The following is a 15442-nucleotide window of genomic DNA, read 5'->3' on the forward strand; positions in this document are numbered from 1 at the left end:
TGGCTATTTTTGGGCATGGATTGGCGAGGGGAATTTGGTGGAAAGAGTGGACCAGGTCTGTACTCTTGTCTACTATACTTGATTTGGTGGTTAGCCTTATATTCGAATCTCGTGGGATCGCCTTTACTGGTTATTAGCTTTAGGGTTGGCACTACATGGGAAATCCTCGATTTGGGTTGCATGGTCTTGCTTCCCAAGACCATATACATCACTCCCCTTCCACTCATTACAACTCTGTTCATCATATTTCCCATCTGGGTCCACAAAGGGTTAGCCTTTCCCTCCCCTTACCCACACCTTGGGTCGGGCCTGGAATAATACCCTGGAGGTTGATGCAGCTGAAACAAAAGAAAAAGCATATTTGGCCACTCTCAAAAGGAAATTGTACCATAAAATGCAAAGATGGTCGGGACATATACATTTAGCATGTGGGCAAAAGCCAAACATAAGCTCTACCCCTTATCTATGGCCATCACCCTAGTACCTATGGGATCTAGATGAGCCTCCCCCTCCCCATAGGAACCCATGGTTGTCCCAAACCCCTGGTGGACAATGAACTGCCCCACCTTAAAGGGGGTATCTACTGCTATATCTGCAGTGTGGAAAAAGTCCCGATAAAATCGGGATTTATTCCCCAAAACGCGATTTTTTCAAAAAAAGGATTAAATCGGCCGACTTTTTGCCGACTTTTTAAAAAATGAAAAAATCGGGATTAAATCGAATTACTCCCGATTAAATCGGGAGTCGATGGCAAAAAATCGGCTAAGTTAAAAAAATTTCGTCCGCGGGCATAAAAACCAGAATTCGTCGTTTTATTTTTTAATTGTGTTTTGGGCTGGCTTGTTCGCTGTGGAGGAGAAACGAGGGTTTCCAACTTTCCAGTTCGAAGAAGTTGTGGCCCGTGGGTGTGCATTTGCTAGCCGCAAGCGTCCGCCGTCAAGCCCGGCAAGGTGACAAGGTAAGTTTAATGTTTATACTTTATAACTGTTACGTAACCGGTAACACGTTACATGTAATTGTATGTATTGACTGTAATTGTATGTAATCCCCTTCTAAATATACATTAATGTCTTATTCGTATACACTGTACAGTAATATATGGGGCCGGTGGGCATTAATTCGTAAAACTGGGAGTGCTGTTGTGTTGAGCTGTATCTGTTAGCCTTTAAAAACGTTTTTCCATTGCTATTGCCGCTAAGTGACCTCAATTCTGAGTTATGCACCAGCTATCATAAGATGCCAAACTTCAACAACACTTGACCATAGAGATGCTCACTGTTTTACTTCTAAATTAATTCCAACAGTTCCGTTTATGTTGCAAAAGAGAGATATGTTACTTGCAGACCGAGATACCCAAATGTAATGTCACATATGCCTTAAAGTATATTTCTGTTTGAGGTCTGTAATATAAGAATTTTTGTTTTTTCAAAAGAGGGAGCCGCAATCAAAAACACTCAAGCAAATCTCTAATCATGAAAGTTTAAAGAAATTTAACTCTGTATCACATAAGATACCACCATACGGAACTCTGAACTTTGAGTTATAGTGACTGTCCTGAAATCTTTTGCCAGAGGTCCGAAGTTGGGTAGAAGAGTCAGGTCTAAACTTTGAACTTTGAAGGGATTCCAAGTGTTTTGTAAATGTTCTCGTTACTAAAAAATTTGGATTTTTATGTCTAACATAATTTATTTATATTTATTTTATTGTTATTATTTAATATTTATGACTGTAATAAATTATTTAATAAATTTAAAATTATGACTGTAATAAATTATTTCACTGTACATACATTTATGATTTATTATTTAATATTTACTAATTTGTTTCTAAATTCTAAGTGCAATACAAATTAGTAAATTACTAATTATAATTTGCTGATTTGAATTTGTTTCCATTCTTTTTGTGCCCAGGTTTAAACTTTAAATTCCAGCTCAAAGTTTAAAACAAAATGCCGAGGGTTTTGGATTCTATGTGGGAGTTTGGTGAGCCTGATGTTATACCTGAAACTGGGGCGGTCAATAGAATGTATTTGACTTGCAAATTGTGTGGAAAGCATATGTCAGGAGGCATCAACAGATTAAAATTCCATTTGGGGCAAATTCCAGGCCAAAATATTGAACTTTGCAAAGAGACAACTCCAAAAATCATCTGACGGGCCATTCAATCATTGATGGATAAAGAGGAAGGAAAAGACACCAGGGCAACACTAAGAAACCAAATTGCAGGGGGCTCAAGAGTGGGGGGAATTGAGAGTGGCAATGTTTCTACAGCAGCATCACCTTCCTCACCCATGGGTACATTGGGTAGTGGTACTCATCCTTCTATCTCATCTTTTTTTGTTCCTAGAACAGCAGCTGGTTCACAACCTGGGATTAGATCATCATTGAAAAAAAAGGAAAAGGCAGAAGCTGACAAGTTGGTCAGTAGGTGTCTTCTATGGAGTGATGTTCCCTTCAACATTGCCAAGACAAACCCATTCTACCAGCCTATGTTTGATGCTGTTGCTGTCGTTGGCTCGGGGTACAAAGCCCCCACCTTTGCAGAGTTGAGAGGGCCTCTTCTTCAAGATGAAAAGACTGAGTGCACTGCTAGATTGGCAGAGTTTAGGGCATCATGGGAGCACACTGGATGCACAGTCATGTCAGATGGTTGGACTGACCAGAAGGGTAGGACCCTTCTTAACTTCTTGGTTAGTTGTCCCAAGGGGACAATGTTTATGAAATCTGTTGATGCATCTGACCACATTAAAGATGCACGTTTATTATGTGAGTTGTTGGACCTCTTCATTCAGGAAGTAGGCCCAAGCAATGTTGTCCAAGTCATAACGGACAACGCTGCAAATTATGTTGCAGCTGGCAAGATGCTTATGGAGAGGTATCCTAACTTGTTTTGGACACCTTGCGCTGCTCATTGCATTGACTTGATGTTGGAGGATATAGGTAAAATTCCTACTGTGAGGGATATTGTTGAATCATCCAAGAGCATAACAAAATTTATTTATAATCATTCATCTGTGCTTAGCTTGATGAGAAAATTCACCAACAAAAAAGAGTTGGTGCGGCCTGCCATTACACGATTTGCCACTTCTTTCATATCTCTTCAGTCTCTGTTGAATTCTATGTGGGAGGTGAAGGGCATGTTTCTCTCAGCGGAATGGCGTTCTTTATCTATTAGCCGCAAACCGGAGGGAGAGGGCATATGCAGACTAGTTTCATATGATCAGAGCTTTTGGGCAGGAGTAGAGGAGGTGTGTGCCATTTCAGAACCTTTGGTAAAGGTTCTTCGGTTGGTTGATGGAGAGAAGCCCGCAATGGGCTACTTGTATGAGGCCATGGATAGGGCCAAAGAAGCCATCCGTGCTTATTATGCAGATAAGGGAGACGAGGGGTTGGAGAAACAACAGGTCATATGGGGAGTGATTGATCAGCGATGGAACAATACCCTCCATCGCCCCATTCATGCTGCAGGTGTCTACCTCAACCCTGCATTTTCTTATGCTTGTGGTTTCAGATTTGATGCCGAGGTGATGGATGGATTCTTCACTTGTGTCGAGAGGATGGTGTCATCTAGGCGAGAACGTGAGGAGATTTCTAAAGAAATGGAGGTCTATAGGATGGGAGGTGGCACATTTTGTTTTGACATGGCTATTCAGAATAGGACGACCAAAATGCCAGGAAAGTTTCAGTTTGTTTCAAATTTTCAAGTTTAGAATTTCAATGTTTTTTTTTATGTTTCTCATTTTTCTTTTAACTTGTAGATGCTTGGTGGACAAGCTATGGTGCCAGAGTACCAAATCTCCAAAAGCTTGCCATTCGAGTGCTCAGCCAAACATGCAGTTCCTCTGGGTGTGAGCGCAACTGGAGTGTATTTGACAAAATACACTCCAAAAAGCGCAACAGGTAAAAACTAAAAAGATTTCAAATTAAATTTTTTGAATTCATTTGATTAATTTTAATATTTAAATTTTCTAAGTACTAATTTACAATCTATGACCCTAATACAGATTGGAATCCAAACGCCTCAATGACATGGTATACGTCTACTACAATCTTCGATTGTGGGTGAGACAGCTTCAGAAACCTACTGATGTGGAAGCCATCTCATTGGACAATATTGATACCACCGCTGCATGGAGAGTCGAGACTAAGAGGCCAATCTTGGACACGATCCCGGATTGGTTAGGTGTGGATCTAGAGGATGTAGCAGTTGCAGAGGAGGGAGAGCTAGAGATAGAGGAGGAGGAGGCGGAGCAACATCAGGGTCAGGAGGCAGTAGCAGAGCTGGATGAGGATGCTGAGGAGGAGGTGACACCATCTAGGGTGGGCAGCAGCAGCGGCAGCGTAGCACAGAGGCCACCTCTTCCATCAGCTTCTAGAGGACGATTGAGTCCATTTCCTTTTGTATCCTCAGGGGCAGGGTCTTCTTCCTCTAGAGGAAAAGGCAAAGCCATTCCCTATTCCCGTAAAAGGGGAGGAGGATCTCAGTGACTGATTAGTGATTACTTGATGACTTTTAGATGACTCATGATGTACATTTATTATATTTTTTGTTGATATTTTGACTCTTGAGAGTTGAAACTCAGACAGGACTCAAAATTCAGGAGTGGATTCACTATTTTGATATGTGATGCAGCACTAGACTTCATATACATATTATATATTAGCTTTCTTTACATGTTTATGTGGAAATGCATTTATTTGATGTTGTGGATACTCTAGATGTTAAAAAAAATTAAAAAAAATGAATAATTTTGTGTTTTTTTAATTTTGCCGACTTTTTGCCGACTTTTTCGAAAAACTCCCGACTTTGCCGAGTTTTTCAACTTTTGGACCCTTGCCGAATTAATCCCGACAGCGACTTTTTCCACATTGATCCTACACATCATGCTCTCATTCCCTAGAGCCCCGAATAGTTATGAAGAAAAATCGATCAAAGGCAAGAGACATATGAAGAGGGGTGGAAAAACAAAGGTCGGGGTAACTCATGTACCACGATTGCTCCCTCCTACAATCATATACCCAAGTGTGGGCTTCCCCTATTATAGCTACCCTTGTACCATGGCATGTGGTTTGGATCCTTTACCTTGATCCCCACACCATTCCATCATTATATCACATGCCACCTACCACTTGATGGATGTACCTGTTGACCCTGTCGCCTACACCTACCTATAGTTAGTGAGAAAAGCCTTTAACCCCACAAGGTGTGGTTGGTGGCAAAGAACTAAAGAAAGGACTGTCACCTATTCCCAACTCTCTCCGTTTAAGCCAGTGTTGCGGGGGAGCGCCCCCCCCCCCCTCGAACCCGCTCCCGAAGCGCGCTCCGGGCGAGAGCGGCTCGGGAGCGGGTCGGGAGCGCGCTCCCGTAAAAAAATTTGCGCTCCCTGGTCTGTGAGGGAGCGCTTCAGGGAGCGATCGCTCCCGCGCTCCCGGAGCGTCTTTTAATGCCCGGGAGCGATCGGGGAGCGATCGCTCCCTGATCGCTCCCGGGCATTAAAAGACGCTCCGGGAGCGATTTTTAACGGACCGGGAGCGGTCCGGCGGAAAAAAAATCCGCCGGACCCGAAAATTAAAAAAATTTAGAATTTTTTTTTTTGTTTATAAGCCCAATGGGCCAAAAAAAAATCATTTCAACTTCATTGAGCTTGAGAGTGAGAGCTGAGCAAGAGCAAAGGAGCAAGGAGCAAGAGCTGAGGAGCAAGGAGCCAGAGCTGAGGAGCGAGGAGCAAGCCTGCAGAGGTAAGTAACTTAATCATTTAGTTAGTTTAGCTGGTTAGGTAGTTAATTTGGTTAGTTTAATTTACCTGTTTGAGTTTAAAGCTCATTAATTTAAATTAAATTAATAAATTAAATGAATTAATCCCAATAAACTAAATTAATTTGCAGATTCAAGACTCAAACCCTACAAACATCAAACACCATGGACCTGGGGATATTTATTGGCATTTTCCTCTTCCTGGTCCCTTTTATGGTTATTATGGTGGTGGAGAGTAGGAAACGGAGGGGGCCTCAAACTGAAGAGGTGGATGAAGAAGCCGGAGGAAGTCAAATGGGTGAAAACCCCAGTGAGGAGGAGGTTGAGGAGGGTGAACATGAGGGTCAAAATACTAAACAAGACCAAACTCCATTGTGGAAATATGTTCACAGGGCTGAAACAGGGAGAGGGGGTGGAACCACTAAATTTCATTGCCCCCATTGCAACACTGATTACACAGGCTCATACACCCGTGCTAGAAGACACCTCTGCGGGAAAAGGCCATGGGATGGAGAGAAACAAATAGGAATCAAAACTTGTGACAAGGTGTCAACAGCAGATAGAGCCAAATACATAAAGGAAGAGGAGGACGCCCAATACAGAACAAAAAGATCAAGGGGTTTCTTTGAACCAATCTCACCATCACAAAGAACTCCTTCAGCATCCTCCCAAGGCAGTGGATATGGACATGGAGGCACAGGGTCATCATCTTTAAGGCGTAGAACCATATCAGATTTCCTTGATGAGGGGTGTAGGAATGATGTGGATTCAAAAGTTTACAGGTTCCTCTATGCATGTGGGATACCATTCAATGTTCTACGCTCACCTTATTGGCACGAAATGGTTTCTGCCATAAATGATGCCCCTAAAGGATACAAGAGCCCTGGGTATGACAAGGCAAGAACTGTTGGCCTTGATCATGAAAAAGCAAAAATATCACAGTCTTTGAATAAAATGACAAGTTCTTGGACTGACAATGGGGTGTCCATTGTATCTAATGGATGGACAAATGTAAAAGGCAAGCCATTGATAAGTGTTCTTGCTGTGTCCCGAAGTGGTCCCATCTTTCTAGCTGCACATGATTACTCAGACAAGTTCAAGACCGCTATCAACATTGCAGAAGCATTGCTTGAAACAATTGAGCGTATTGGCCCATACAATGTCATCCAAGTCATCACTGATAATGCTCCTAATTGTAAGGCAGCGGGAGCAATTATTGAGGATAAATACCCGAACATATTTTGGTCTGGATGTTTGGTTCACACATTGAACCTTCTGTTGCATGATATTGTCAAAAACAAAAATGATCAATACCAATGGATTGGTGATTTGTACAAGAAAGGAAAAAAAATGATAAAATTTATTACAAATCATAGCAATACCCATGGCCTTTTCCGCAGTCACTCGAGATTGGAGTTGCTGAAGATTGCGAGGACTAGATTTGGTAGCTATTACCTCACCTTCAGGCGCCTTTTGAAGGTAAGAGAGGCATTAGCTAGCATGGTATCAAGTCCACATTGGCAGGTGTTAAAGGAAAGGGCTACAAATGTAGCTGACATGGCAGGTTTTGAAACGGTGGAGGAGGCCGCTCTTGATGGGCAGTTTTGGACAACTGTGAGACAGGTATTGGATTTCACCAAGCCAATTTATAACATGATTCGGTTTGCAGATACAGACAAACCAGTGATTGGCGAGGTGTATGAGCAAATGGATACCATGTTGGGGGAAATAAAAGACATTGTTCATAATAAAGATCCCAACTTGTACAAACTGATTCATGATTGTGTGTGTGAATGGTGGAATAGGCTTAACCTTCCACTACATTGCTTGGCGTATATCCTTACGCCAAAATACTACTCAGAATCTTGGTTGGACAAACCTGCAGCAGGGGGTGGTGTTAGGACCAAACCCCATTTAGATCAAGAGGTAACTAGAGGATATCTGGAAGCATTAGAAAAGTTGGTGCCTGACAGGGAGGAATGTGCAGCTGTGCGCCTTGAAATAGGCAGATACTTCAGTGGCAGTGGTTTGTATGGTAACTTCCATGCAATGGACGACAAAGATAAATTTGATTCTCTCACATGGTGGGAAACATATGGCGGCCACGGACTTTTGCCAAAATTGGCAAAAAAAGTTCTTTCACAGGTTGTAAATTCTTCTTCTGCGGAGAGGTGTTGGAGCACCTACAGTTATATACATAATGTGAAAAGAAACAGGCTCAACGAAAACCGAGCAGAAAGCTTGGTTTATGTGCACTACAATTTGAGGTTGTTGAGCCATTACTGTGATCGGGCTAATGAAGATCCCACATATAAAATTTGGGACAATCACCCTGAGGACGACAATTTGGAGGATGGCATTGTACATATGGAAGAACTAGAAGAGGAGCTTGTACGGGATGAACATGAAGCAGCTGCAGCAGCCATGCCACCTCCACCTCCACCATCCAGTAGCAGTTCTCGGGGCCCGAGTCTTGTTCCATTGCTGTCGCCACCTCCATCGACACCCTCGCGTGGAGGCTCTAGTTCTGGTCGTCGGTCTGTGCGGGAGACTCCTAGAAGACCACCACGACCTACTTATACTCCTGGGGACTCTCGTGGCAAGGGCCACTTGTAGATTTACAGTTTACTTGTCTTTTTTAGTTTCTATTAGACTTTAGTTTTCATAACTGTTGAGTTTTGAGTCCTTGACTCTTGACTCTTGACTCTTGACTCTTTCATATCATTATGACATTATGATATTTTTTGTAAACATTATATCACTGTGACAATGAAAATTTGAAGTTTGAAGTTGGGCCTTGGCAATTATAACTCATTGGTAATGATTGTGAATTATGAATATGATGCTTTGTGAAAGACTAAAGTTGTTTCATTTCATCTCATTATTCATGTTTCATTTTATAAATTTTTAACATTTCATATCATGTTAACAGTTAGAAGTTAGGACTTAGAAATATCTTCGATATTACTTCTTGTAATGGTTAAACTTGGCTTACAAGTACAACTTGTTACTTTGGTGATCAATGATGATAAATGTTATTGAATTTTCAATTCTGAAAGCTTTCAACTTCAATGTATCAACTTCATGTTATGTTGCAGTTGTAATATGTATTTTACTAACTTGTGGACATGGTTGATGACGATTATAATTTCTGGATGATTGATGTGATATATGGTTCAATGATCAATTTATGTTTTTTTATGTTTTTTATGTCTATTTCACCATTCTACATGTTTTTGTTGACATATATGTATCAAAAATTAAAAAATATAAAAAATATATATATTTTTAAAAAATCGCTCCCCGATTCGCTCCCAAACCGGGAGCTTCTGAAAATGGTCGCTCTCGCTCCCGCTTCCCGCTCCTGCTCCCGCTCCCAAGTAACATTGGTTTAAGCTATCTCCTAGGCTAGCTATGGGGGGTGGTCCCTAAAGGAAAACTAAGTTAAAGATGTGAGGTTTCTAGGAGAATGTTAAAGTGAAGTGGTTTACTTTTTTAAGATTACAAGCAAATATGATGTCAGCAATGAAACGACAAAACTTACGAGTGTTTGTGCCTTTAATATAAAATACACAAAGGTATTTATAAATAATATTTTATTAATAATGTAAAAATGTACAAGATGATTGAATGTTATAATGAGAGCCTTCTTATATACCTAGGTAGGTTCCCTTTCATGAATGGTCATGTCTATTAAGCTATGTTGCACGGGTTCCCGAACCCGGGGGTGGGGTTCTCGAACCCGTCCCGGGTTCTCGAACCCAAGTACCGGATTCTTGGATGGGTGCTTCTGAGAAGAACCCATAAGAACCGGGTTCTTCTATAAAGAACCGGGTTCTCCATTATAAAAAATTGGGTTCTTTTGTCTTGACAGGTATGAAGAACCCTGATGATGGGTACTTGGAACCCCAAAATCGGGTTCTTTGGAGTTCATTTTAATTTTAATTTTTAAATTTTTAATTAATTTAACGGGCTTCCCCTAATATTCCAAGTAGCTAGTTCTGCATCTTTCGAGAGGAATTGGAGTACTTATGTCTTTATCCATTCAGTAAAGAGAAATAGGTTGGGCTCAAAGAAGGCAGAGAACTTAGTGTACATTCATAGCACACTTTGTCTCATATCTCGAAAAGATCTTCGTTACAAGGAGGGTCCTTTCAAGAGATGGGACCAATACACAGATGATGTTATGTGTGTGGGTGAGGAGATACAACCAGATGGCCTTATTGAGCTACCTCCAGTTGCTATGGATGAGAAAGAGCCTCGAGATGAGAGCAATTCCTACCTGGAGAGCATGCTAACTGAAGATCTGAGTGATGTTGATGACATGGCTTGAGGAAGCCATTGTTCACTATTAGCTATTTTTATTTTAGTATTTTAAAATTTCCTAGTTTTTGTTTGGAGATGCCTTAAGGCAAATTTTGAATGTAGAATGACAATGGACATATATCATGATTCTTATTAATATGTAAACTCCAATTCACACTTGATATAACACTAGAAATTTTGAAATTTCATTGTGAATGTTGAATGTTCAATGATGTGCATGCTTAAATATCTAAAGTTTAAATCACAAGTATTTTAGTTTTCTTGTTTAAAGTTGAAAAATATACAATTTCACATATATTATAATTTATAAAATATAATATTTATATATTATATATATAAATTATAATATACCCCCGACGAACCCACGCACCCTGTTTCAAAAAATGACGTCCCCGTTCCCGTCCCCGTCCCCGAACCCACGTTTCCTGGCAACATAGCTATTAAGACATGCCTCTTCATTAACTAATCATTAATTAACTACAATTATGATTTACTATTCTTTCATTTATATTTATTTCTATTTTATATAAATTATATTCGTAACATTGCCCCTTTCTTCAAAAAGCTTTGTCCTCAAAGCTTTAATGCTGACAATTTTCTTCACCTTGTGTTTGTCATCTCGATATGTATAATTTGTCAATCGTCTTGACATGTATAGCTTGTCGGTAATATTCCTTTGGAATTGTTTTTTTTGCTAAATAATAATAATAATATTATATATATTTTTAATTAAACAATAATTATAATTTATATTCAATTTATAATTAAAATAATAATATATTTATATAGTTTATAATTAATATATAACTATGCTAATAAAATTTATGTGTAACGACTTGTTGACCCGCTGATCACAAATTCGTTGGCCGGTGACGTGAATGTTGGTATGGATCGAACCGATTCAATGTTTGGACCAAGTCTTATGATCATGAGCCAATCGAGCGACAAATAGGGTAGTGGTGTTAGACAGGTCGGAGGCGTTGTGTCATGGCAGCGACACGATATAGTGTGGAATAAGCAACATCGGGGGTTAGGGGGGCACGATTGACCATGGTTGTCTGGCGTGGTCAGGACAACGGTGCCTGTGGCTTGAGCGCTACGAGAGTATGGATAGAGTAGCGTGGAGCGAGGGTGACTTACTTGGACATGGAGTGTGGAACAAGGTTCGAGCGGTTCGTGCAACACATGCAAGTCATATTCATCAACAAAATCGCTTCCAAGAAAACGACGGAGAACTTTAGCAAAGTTATTGCTGCAAATAAAACTAATGTTGGCTTCTTCTTGCCAAACTAATGCGGTAATATTTAAACCAGATTGCAGTTTACGTTCTTCTTTAGCTTTACGATAGGCTTCCTCAGCCAAGATAAGTTGACGTGCAACTTCAAGTTTTTGATGGTTCTGTCACTCTTCATGTTCTACTGTCTCTCTATGAAGTTTGGCAACATCAAGTAAATGCTTACAAAAGTCAACATGCATTTCTACTTTCTTCTCATCAAATCCATGTGAGTGACGATTGGTCACTGCAGATAGCTAGCTGAATACACGAAGTGCAATTCTTAATTCTGATACTACCTGACGACAATGTTTTTAAAACCGGAACCGGTGATCGGACCGGTCCACCTAATGAACTGGTTTACCGACCGGAACCGGTTGAACCGGGATTGGTTAGGTCTAAACGAACCGGTTTTACAAAAATACCCTAAATAATTAATTTTTAATGAAACAAAACTATTTTTTAAGATTTAAAACCATGATTCCAAGCCAATAGAGACAAAATATGCAAAATTTGCTCATTTATATACCATGTAAAGGTGAATATATCGAAATGGCACCGAGTGTAATACATATCATCAATAAAATAGTAAAATACATAAGCAATGAGGCTCTAAATGGCCTATAAAGTCCAAAAACAATGCTGCAAACTATGAGGCCATTGGCCTACTATAAGTCTACAGTGTACACATGATCAATAATCAAGTTCATCACCACTACTAGACACAGGATCATCATTAGGAGCTACATAGACATCATCTAGTTCAGAGTTTGAGGATGCCTCAACTTGATCTGCAACTTGTGATGTGGCGCATTACTATTGATCCGTCTTATGTGTGTTGTTGTGTGAGTTGAATCTTTCAGTCATTCTTATGTGTCTTCTTGCGTGAGTTGAATCTTTTAGTCGTTATGATGTTTGCAACATGTCGCTTTCATTTACAACTTATCATGATAAGCCCTTTTCCTTGTTGCAATTTACTTGATATTGAAGTTTTACTTTCTTGTGAGGTTGAGATTTTTTGAAAGTTTAAGTAGCTTGCAAAATGAAACATTTGCAAATTCTTTTCCTTTTGCTCCCTATCATAAGGATTTGAGTTTTCAATCTTTCATTTACATGTGATTTGATGCACATTATTGAAAGTTCCAAACTTGTTTCTTTTGCTTTGTGGCTCTTATGGTCTTATTGCACCTTTATTGATACCCAAAGGTACATCATTGTGCAACATGTTGTGGTAACTTTGAACTTCAAAACTTGCAAACTTTGTGCCATAGGTTGATACAAAAAATCAAAAGATAGAGGCAGTTGATCAAATGACACAGGCTTAAAAGGTTCAAAGTCTAGGAGATTTTCACCTTGTCATAAGTATTAAAAAGTTAAAAGCTTCGATGATGCATGCCATATTACAAAGATGGAAGGTTGCCAAAAATTAGTGAATGTTGTTGGGACTAGCAAGTTCTAAGTTTAAGTGACATGAAAAGTGTCACAATGAGAGTAACTTTTGAGGAGGTGTGTCAAAGCTTGAAAACTTCAACAAAAGACTTGAGGTGAAGATTAACGAGGGACTAGTAGATGGAAAATTAAGGCTTAGCAACACTCCACAAATTTCACAATTCATAAGCTCAATGCCAAAAAGGCTTTAAACAACACAAGCTAAAGATCTAATGTGAAACAAGGAGCTTGTAGGTAAAACGTAGTTGTTTCAAGATGTAGGTGGACTTTAAGTGGCAATGGATATTGATTCCAACTCAAGCTTGTTTCATTTGAGTCACAACCTCTACTAGCTACACATCTTGAAGCTTAAAAATATTCAAGAAGGGTATACAAGTTTTTCTTATCCTTTTGTACTAAAGGCACAACTTGGGGGAGTTGTTGCTAGCTCAACAATTGCTCGGTGTTATATTTGGGAGAGGCACTTAGATTTAGATCTCATATCCCTTGTCTCGACACTTCTTTTGGGCACTACTTAGAGGATTACATCTTTCTTCTCAATGCTCCCAATGCACAGAGGCACAAAGAGGTGGATAGAGGGCAATGCCATTTTGATGCTCAAATTTGTCAAACATTAGGGCTAAGGACAACCCTTGGCAATGAGGCCTAGAAGGGGTGGTTGTATGTGATTTGCAGGCAAATTACACATAACCAATAGGTGGCCACCTTTCACTGGCTTTTGGTAGAGGGTCAACTCTTCTACATAGAGAGATATCCTCTAGGTTGAATGATGAATCTAGTTCCTTTAGTTAGATTTCCATAGTGAGATTCTTTCCTTTGACCATGGATGGTAAGAGAGTTTCAGATTTGACCTTGACCCTCTCTCCCATTTATCTGACAATTTGACCTTGACATTCACATAAACATTATATAGTAACCAACCGGTTTAGGATAGAACTGGCTGGTTTGACTACAAACCAGCCAGTTAGGACCGGTTAGGGCCAAAAATCGGCCAAAGCACCTTCTTGACCGGGTTTTTCAGCTAGTTCCAACCGGTGGCCTTGCTAACTGGCCAGTTTGACCAGTTACCAATTAGGACTGGCCGGTTTTAAAAGCACTGCCTGACGAACCTCATCAGTAGTTCATTTTTGATTTTGAAGTGTTGAAGTTGAGAATTTTCGCATTGCAATACCAGCATCAAACCGTAACATGTAGTTTGAGGGTGCCAGATGTATCGCTCTTAGTAAAGTTTTTTTTGCAAACTTGCCACTATTCTACCTCATAATGTGTTCGAGACAAATATAATAAAACTTGGGTGTCGGTACCATAATAGAATTCCCTCAAACAATCTTGGTACATTTTCACAGGCAATGTAAACTGGTCTTGAGCAAAGTAAACATGTGCCAGATTTACCCACACATTTGGCATCTGAACAAAGATGTTTCCTTCTGCAACTTTTTGCACCTGTGTAAAAATGTCCTTTGAAACATCAAATAGACCCTTTTCAGCCAGCACAACCGCTGCACCATTCGCAGCATACACATTGCGTGGCCTTTGTGCCAATACTTTACAATAAAGTTCTCTAGCTTTTTCAATATGTGTGGCTTCCAGCTTTGAATCCTTCTTCTCATTACATATTGCTGCAAAATAATTCCAATTCCCAAGAGAAAGATTGGCATAAGTATCATTGCCCCCTGTCACGTCTTGTGCAATTCTAAATGTTTCCTTTGCTTTCAGCAGAGCATCTGCTTTTAGCTCCATGTTGCCAAGCATAGATAAAACATTGGATGATTTTTCATCCACCTTGAGCGCATCCCCAATCAGTTCTAAACATAGTTGAACATTATTTCGAGCCCAAGCCATGGCTGCCAGTCGTAGGTACCCTTCAACATATTCAGGAAACTTCAATAAGATCAGCCTATATAAAATACTTGTTTTTTTCTGACTCGTGGAGTTTTTCAAATAGTCTAACCTGATTGAAAAGTGTAGTAACTTTCTCCCAAGGCAACGCAAGTGAAATTTCGTCTTCTTCCAATTGATGGAAGAAATCTGTATCTTTGAACTGTGCAGGAAAAGTTGCAGAATCAACATTGGGGCAATGTATTCTTCCATTGATGAATTCAACCCAAATACCATCTCCTAATGCGTCTGTGAAATTTTTTTGAGCCAACTCAAATTCACCACGCTCAAAATGAAGAACTCCAATGTCATTAAGTAATTCAATGGGTACTTCTTCTCTGCTTTTCTTTAGAAGAGAATTTGTCTTCTTGAAAGCATCTAATGCTGCACTGGTGTCTGATGAAAAAAATAACTCTCCCATCTCAATAAATGGCTTGGTATTATCACTCTCATTATCATTTGCAGTAGGAGTAGCATGAGGAGGATGCTTTGGAGATGAAAATTTCTTGGGGTTATCACCTTTAGTATCATTTACAACGGTAGGTAGAGAGGGAATAGGAGGAGAATGAGATGAAGATGACACCGAACATACTTTTGTTTTATCACTTAGTGCAGCAACGACAACATGAGAAGGTGGGGATGAAGATACCTCGGTATTTTGGTCTACCACAACAGAAGCAACAAGAGGAAATGGTATTGAAGACACCTTGGTAATATCATTTTTATTATCAGAAATTGACATAACCTCTTCTTGATCTTTTC

General features: G+C 39.9%; 1 protein-coding gene and 1 pseudogene across 4 annotated transcripts in view; both read right to left on the reverse strand.

The window, feature by feature from the left end:
* Positions 1 to 15442, reverse strand: part of LOC149225112 (phospholipid-transporting ATPase 3-like) — a 471966-nt gene that overhangs the window by 104783 nt on the left and 351741 nt on the right. The window lies entirely within an intron of this gene.
* Positions 10903 to 15422, reverse strand: LOC149225113 (protein CTR9 homolog pseudogene; annotated as a pseudogene).

The sequence above is a fragment of the Pinus tabuliformis genome, chromosome J (genome assembly GCF_031772625.1).
Source record: "Pinus tabuliformis cultivar Carrire ecotype Pingquan chromosome J, CPIR1, whole genome shotgun sequence".
Taxonomy (NCBI): domain Eukaryota; kingdom Viridiplantae; phylum Streptophyta; class Pinopsida; order Pinales; family Pinaceae; genus Pinus; species Pinus tabuliformis.